Here is a 7400-nt window from a genome sequence, read left to right as displayed (position 1 = left end):
TGGGAGAGCACTCCTTTACTCTGAGGCACTGCCTTCACCTGAACAGGAGGGAGAAAAGTATTTTGTTTTATATCATTGTGCTAAAATACATGTAACATAAAATTGACTATTTACATCATTTAAGTGGACACTTCAGTGGCATTAAGTAAATTCATATTATCATACAACTGTCACCAATCCTTCTCCAGAACTTTTTCATCCTCCCAAAGTGAAACTCTGTACCCGTCAAACACGAACCCTCTCAGCCCACCCATCCCCAGCCTCTGGTGGCCCCCACTCTATTTTCTACCTCTAGGAATGCGACTGCTCTCAGGACATCACGCCAGTGGGATCAGAAAGTATTTGATCTTTCGTGACTGGCTCACTTCACTCAGCATAATGCCTTCAAGTTCATCCACGTTGTAGCAGAAGTCACAATTTCCTTCCTTTTTAAGGTTGAACAGTAATAGTATTTCTGTATGTGTATATGCCCATTTTAAAAATCCTTTCTTCCACCAATGGAAACTTTTGACTATTGTGAGTAGTGCTGCTATCAACATGGGTGTGCCAATGTGTTAGGCTGTCCTTGCATTGCTATAAAGGAATACCCAAGACTGGGTGATTTATAAAGAAAAGAGGTTTTGTGGGCTCACGGTTTTGCGGGCTGTACAGGAAGCACGGTGCCGGCATCTGCTCAGCTTCTGGAGAGGCCTCGGGGAGCTTTGACTATGGTGGAAGGCGAAACGGGAGCAGGCACATCACATGGCGAAAGCAGGGGCAACGGTGGGGGCTGGGGAGGTGTCGCGCACTTTTTAAACAACCAGATCTCATGAGAACTTACCCACTATCTCTAGGCCAGCACCAAGCCATGAGGGATCTGTCCCCACGACCCAAACACCTCTCACCAGGCCCCACCTCCAGCCCTGGGGATCACACCTCAACATGAGATTTGGGTGGGGACAAACATCCAAACTCTACCAACTAATATCTGTTCGACTCCCTACTTTCAGTTTTTCTGCGCAAATACCCGGAAGAGCAATTGCTGGATCATGAGATGCTTCTCTATTTAGCGTTTCTGAGGAAACACGGCACTGTTTCCCACAGCGGCAGGACCACTCGCCTTCCCACCAGCAGCGCGGAGCGTTCCAATTCCTGCACTTCTCCAGGCGCCCAGCCTGGGCTGCTCTCCCCTGACAACCTCACAGAGGCTGTCATCAGAACCCTCGTCTGAACTTGGCTTATGTCCTCCACGTGCCCCATCTGTACAGTGTTCTCTGTGACCTGTAATTTATTCACTTTTGTGGTTTTAAAATTTCTTCCCCGACTAGATTGTTCATTCCCCGGGGTGGGAACTGAGACCACTTTGCTCATTGCTGCCAAATAAAATACAAAACACACACCGATGATCGAACGCATCTCAGGCAACATTCAAGTGACCTCGAAAAATTATTCTGAGTCTGTTTTGCTCTAAAAAGTGGGGAGAGCATCTATATCATAGGCTTATTTAAAAGTTAAGGAGAGTAGGCCGGAGATGGTGGCTCATGCCTGTAATCCCAGCACTTTGGGAAGCCGAAGTGGGTGGATCACCTGAGGTCAGAAGTTCGAGACCAGCCTGGCCAACATGGTGAAAACCCATCTCTACTAAAAATACAAATATAGCCATGCGTGGTGGTAGGCGCCTATAATCCCAGCTACTTGGGAGGCAGAGGCAGGAGAATCGCTTGAACCCGGGAGGTGGAGGTTGCAGTGAGCTGAGATTGCACCACTGCACTCCAGCCTGGGTGACAGAGTGAGACTCTGTCTCAAAAAAAAAAAAAAAAAGGTTAAGGAGAATAAATATGCACAAAGAACCTAGCCTTGATTTTGGTGCAGAGTAGACAGTTGCACAGATGGAGAAAGAACAGAAAGTATCGCTCTCGTGGAACTCAGCCTCCACTCTTTCTGCACATGACCTTGAGATCACTCCTCAGAGTGAAGTAGGAAAACCTCTGAATTAGCCTAAAACCTTCGTTTTATAGTTCAGGAAACTCTAAGGTAGAAATAAGTTTCTTCTTCCAAACTACCTCTCCACTCTCAGTTTGAATTCTGATCAGCCAACCACCCTCCGGTTGAGATCCTGCCCTGATGACCTAAAGGAGAAAGCTGTGGCCCCTGTGGTCCAGCCCAGAGGCTGAAGATGGGCTTGAGGCCTGTGGCATGAGCCTGGGGCCCACACGGAGCCAGGATGAGCGTCTCTAACCTCAATACCTGCAGCCTCTGCACTTGCTGACCTTGAATGAAGGGCAGACCCAGAATGTGCATCGGGCCAAGGCTGAGCTCTGCTTCCTGACAAGCCTGTTGTTATGGGTTGAATTATGCTCCTAAAAAAGGTATGTTGAAGTCGTCACCCCAATGCCTGTGAATGTGACCTTATTTGGAAATAAGCGTAGATGTAATTAGTTAAGATGAAGTAGGGTGGGCCCTTAATCCAATATGACTGGCATCCTATAAAAGGAAAAGAAACACGGACACATACAGACATGCAGGGGAGATGGCTGTGTGAAGAAAGAGGCAGTGACTGAAGCGCTGCAACTGCAAACCAAGGACTCCAAGGATGGCCAGCCACACCGGAAGCTCGGAGGAGGCAAGGAAATGTCTCCCTGACAGGTTTCAAGGGAGCAAGGTGCTGCTTGTACCTTGACTGAGGACTTCAGCCTTCAGAACTGAGACAATACATTTCTGCTGTTTCCAGCCCAAGCCTATGATGCTTTGCTGTGGCAACCCCAGGAACTCAATCCAACATGTTGCATGAGAGGGCCTCCGAGGTGGTCAGACCAGTGAGCAAGTTCAGAGCTTGCTTTGCAGGTGTTGCTTAGCTTTGCTCGTTCACAGTTCACACTCAAGTTGCTTGTCATATTCCAGTACTGCCTGTACTATTATTTGCAATGTATTTTTTAACCATTGCACTTTTTGATGTTAAATGATATTTCAAAAGGAAACTATATCTCTATAGCACATCAATCCTAGAGAGAATGTCGTGGTGGTTGGTGGACTCATGCTATTAGAAAGATCTGCTAGTATTATCATACACCAATTCGGATAAGTCAATGTGAAGATACGATTTTAAAAGAAATGGCAACTCTTAGAAAAAATGTTCCAGTAGCAACATCAGAAACAGCATTTTTCCAACATCACAGCTCACACACGTGCCTGGGACCCAGATTTTAGTCTCTAACATCATTCTCCAACTAAAAGAAAAAAAGACTCTGTTGAGGGTTGATAGGATTTGGTTCTGTGTCCCCACTAAATCTTGTGTGGAATTGCAATCCCCAGTGTTGGAGGTGGGGCCTGGTGGGAGGCGATTGGATCATGGGGGTGGATCCTTCGTGAATGGTTTAGCACTGTGCCCTTGGTGCTGTCTCGTGATAGTACGTGAGTTCTCACAAGACCTGGTTGTTTAACAGTGTGTAGCACCTCCCCCAACCTCTCTTCCTCCTGCTCTTGCCATGTGAGATGCCTCGTTCCACCATGATTGGAAGCTTCCTGAGGCCTCCCCAGAAGCAGAAGCCGCTATGTTTCCTGTACAGCCTGCAGGTATATTTGGGGGCAAGAAAAGAATGTCAGGACAGGTAATATTAAGTATTAAAAATGGAGTGATTTAAAGAGTGAGTTTAATAGAATATGCCTCATCCTTATTATTTTCAATAGTGGAAAAGTGCTGCTGTCTGTGGGTGTCTTGTTTCTTTGGCAAACACATGTCTATTTAGCAGTTACATTGACGGACCAGCATGAGCAGGAAAGAGTGACCTGAAATTGGTGGTCAGTTAAAATCATCACAGCATAAAAAGGAACGGCGTAATTCCAGGAACATGTGGATGGCAGATGGGGAGTGCCCCAGCTGTTGGTCAGTCTTGCTGCTCTCACACAGTAACCAGTTAAAGAGGAGTCAAACATGCGTTCCTGCAGAACGAGGCGGTCAAATGTCCTTAAAAGAAGAATGAGCCAACTCCAGACTTACTCCATCTTTTCTCAAAGGAGGAAACCTCCGGATAACTCTACTAATTATAAAGAGATACTAATAAGACATATGCCCATAAGCTTCCAATTATGCTAATAGACCAGAATAATAAATCATAATTATTGGAAAATAAGGAGAGGTCAAATACAAAACTTAAAGACCATTTCATTCCTGGGAAAGACACCAAGTCTCCAAAGTTACCATCACTAAGGAAGACAGGAACATAGAAGTCCCAGGGTATAACCAGTGCAGCTTCTTTGTAATAAAAAGAAACATCCTGATGGCCAAGCTCAGGTTTGAATCTGCTTGGTCTGTATAACCATGTCCTGACCAAAAATCAACAGGTCACCTATACGAGACCTGCCAAGTCCCAGTGGGATCAAGAAAATATTCTCTTACTTTAGAGTCTGGTAAAATTTGTGAAATTCCAGAAAGGTGAAAAATAGGAGTTACTGAACTCGTAGTTACTGAAATCTTAGGACAATGTAAAGAATGTAACAGTGAAAATATACAGGCAGAAGAGGATCAAAAAAGGACACTGATTAAAGTCTTGGTATCCACATTGTTGTAACTACTTTTGGAGTAAGGGTATTAATCAATTTTGTAATCTATTTTTCGTGTGTGGGACCCGTTTGCATTTGAAGGGTCTTAGAACATTGAAGGAAGTTAATATGTTAGAATTGAGATTTTAATTAAATGCCTAAAAGTGCTGGGTTAAGTTTGCAATCTAGGTTTTTATTGATTGGGAAAATTTGTTTTGCTAAATCCATAATTTTTTATTATTAGTTGTAAGTAAGTATAAATATTGAGGGCAGTGTTGATTATTTACTATCTCAAGGAATGCTAATTATCTAATAAATTCCAAAGATTAATAATTGGTACATTGCCTAAATTACAGTTACTAGTGAGCATTCCTTTCCCTGCACAAATTCCCCTTAGACACTAAGAAATCCATCACTTTTCCAAAGTGGAAAACCAGCACTTTCCAATACATAGTAAACTAAATTCAGAAGTGTTATGAAAATAAACGCTCATCTTTACACCGTCTACAATCATCTTGTGTACCACACTTGGGGAAATACCCCATGGGTAGAAGTTTCCAGAACCTGGACTATAAGGAACTTTGACCTACACCTTTAAGTTTCTAGGCTAGAAGTACCTCTCTCTGGAAGCTCCAGAACTGGATGCCAGAACTAGAGCCTAAGCCAGAGGTACAGAATCACCCTCAAAATTTCACAGCTTAAAATGACAAATATTAGTGATCTTGCACAGTTTTGGAGAGCCGGGAGTCAGTATGGTTTGGGTGGGAGGCTCTGGTGCAGTGTCTCTCATGGGCTTGCAGTCAAGGTGTAGGCTGGGGCTCAGGTCATTGGATTGCCTGGGGCTGGAGGATCCACTTCCCACTCAGTCTATGACTGTTGGGTCCTCGCAGGCTGTTGGTTGGAGGCCTCGGTTCCTCACCTGTGGGGCTTCTCCAAAGGGGCATTCACCCCTGTGCCTTCTCATGACCTCATCCTGGAATTGTACACCTTCATTCCACTTTGTCCTCCTTGTTACAACTGAGTCACTCAGTCCAGCCCATATTCAAGAAGATGGGAATTAGCCTCCACCTCTTGCAAGGAAGTTCAGCAGAGAATTTGTGGACCTATTTTGAAAGCACCACCGCTCCCCTAAGCACGAGTGCTGGAGAGGAGGTAAGAGTTGTTATTCTGATGTGGGACACAATAGACTGCGCAGTGGTTGCTCCCACACTTCAGACTTCCCTTTACAGAGTGTATGTCACCCGGGGCTGAGACACTGTATCACCACAGCCATTTAAACGCCATTAGCTAGAATAAAAACAAGTGACAATGACATGTTGTCTGCTGTTTGCCTGCATTTAAGCTCCCTTCCTTTAAAACAGGTACCTTTCCTTTGGCTTTCCACAATTTTTTCTATCAGGACCAAGACCAATAATCGATTCGTTTATCCTTTCTAGCCTGGGCTTTACAGCAGTTTCTCGAGAAAGAGCAAGCATTTTTTTTTTCTGGGTGTTTCAGAGTTTGTCAAAACCCAGAACAGATTCTCCAAGTATATAGGTTTTGCCTGTGCATGCAAAAGGGCTAGCAAGTGTACTGTTTGTTGATTCTTGCCTTCGTCCACTTATTCCACCAGTACTAAGAAACACGAAGTGGCAGGCACTGTGCGAGGTTCCGGGCCCTACGGGGCTTCCAGTCTGGTGGGTGACTCAGACACTGAACATGTGGATACGGGGACACTGAGCGTTAGAAAGGAGGGAGAAGAGTCCTAAGAGACAGATCAGTGAGCGTAGCCTGCGGGGCCAGGGAAGGCTCTCTGGAATGAGGCAGGATACCTTTCTGAGTTGGTGTTTCCTTTCTGTTATCATTTCCCTTTCCCCCTGGAAGCAGGAAGTGAGGCTTTCTGAGTCTTAGCTTCCAGGACCTTTGCTGATGGGAGGAGAGCACACGGAAATAGTTGTTACAGGTGTCCCCAAGGGAGAGGGAGAGAGACTGGGAGATGTTGCACAAGAGAGAAACAATGTCTCAGGACTGTGGAGAGAGAATGAGCGAACTATGCAGCCATCTGTCGTTGTAACCCCAGGAGGTGGCAGGACCCCAGAGAGGCTGTCTGGGTGGTGCACACAGAGGAAAGCGCTCTGGCCACCCGGCTGCCCCGCCTTCCCCAGTGTCCTGTGGTCCAGGCAGTTCCAGGAAACAGTGGAGCCTGCAGGTCACATGACCACACGGACTGGACAGGGGTTTCCAGGCAATCACAGACAGAGGCAGACTGATGAATGCTGACTGGACACTGGGGGCTTCCCAGCATAAGACCCCAGGATTCTGTAAAATTTGGAGGGTAGGGTAGAGTGAAAGCCTCAGGAAAGATGGAGATCTAATTTTCCTCCAGCCTGACGTGATAGGGCTGGAGTCAGATATAAGTTGACTGGAAGAAGGTTTTGACAGTGAAACTTGCATGCCCTGTGTTTGTGGGATAAGTCATGCCACTAAAGCTGGAGGATGGGTATGGGGAGGAGATGGAGAGAGGGTGCAGTTGCTTTCAAGGCTGAGGGCAGAGCATATGCCAGTGTTTTGAGATAAGAAACAGCTGAGATGCAGAGGACCTGAAGGAGGACTGTGGCCCCTAGGAGCAGGGAGGCTGGAGTGGAATGAGGTGACTGGCCACATGAGGCTGGCTGAAGAGCCAGAGCTTTGTCTCAAAGTCAGTGGGAAGGCAGGGAGTGGGAAGCAGGGGTGAGTGACAGCTTCACATTTGGCTTTCTGAAGGATCAGTCTGGGTGCAGACCGGAGGGTGGATTGGAGGAACAGGATGAAATACTAGGAGAAGAGTTTGCCGGTCAGGTAGAAACCAGATAAATGAGGCTTGGAAGCACCCTGCCAGTGGAATTAGAGAGATCAGAATGGAT

Source organism: Hylobates moloch, unplaced genomic scaffold, assembly GCF_009828535.3.
Source record: "Hylobates moloch isolate HMO894 unplaced genomic scaffold, HMol_V3 SCAFFOLD_5, whole genome shotgun sequence".
NCBI classification, from domain to species: Eukaryota; Metazoa; Chordata; class Mammalia; order Primates; family Hylobatidae; genus Hylobates; species Hylobates moloch.
This window is presented reverse-complemented; position numbering follows the sequence as displayed.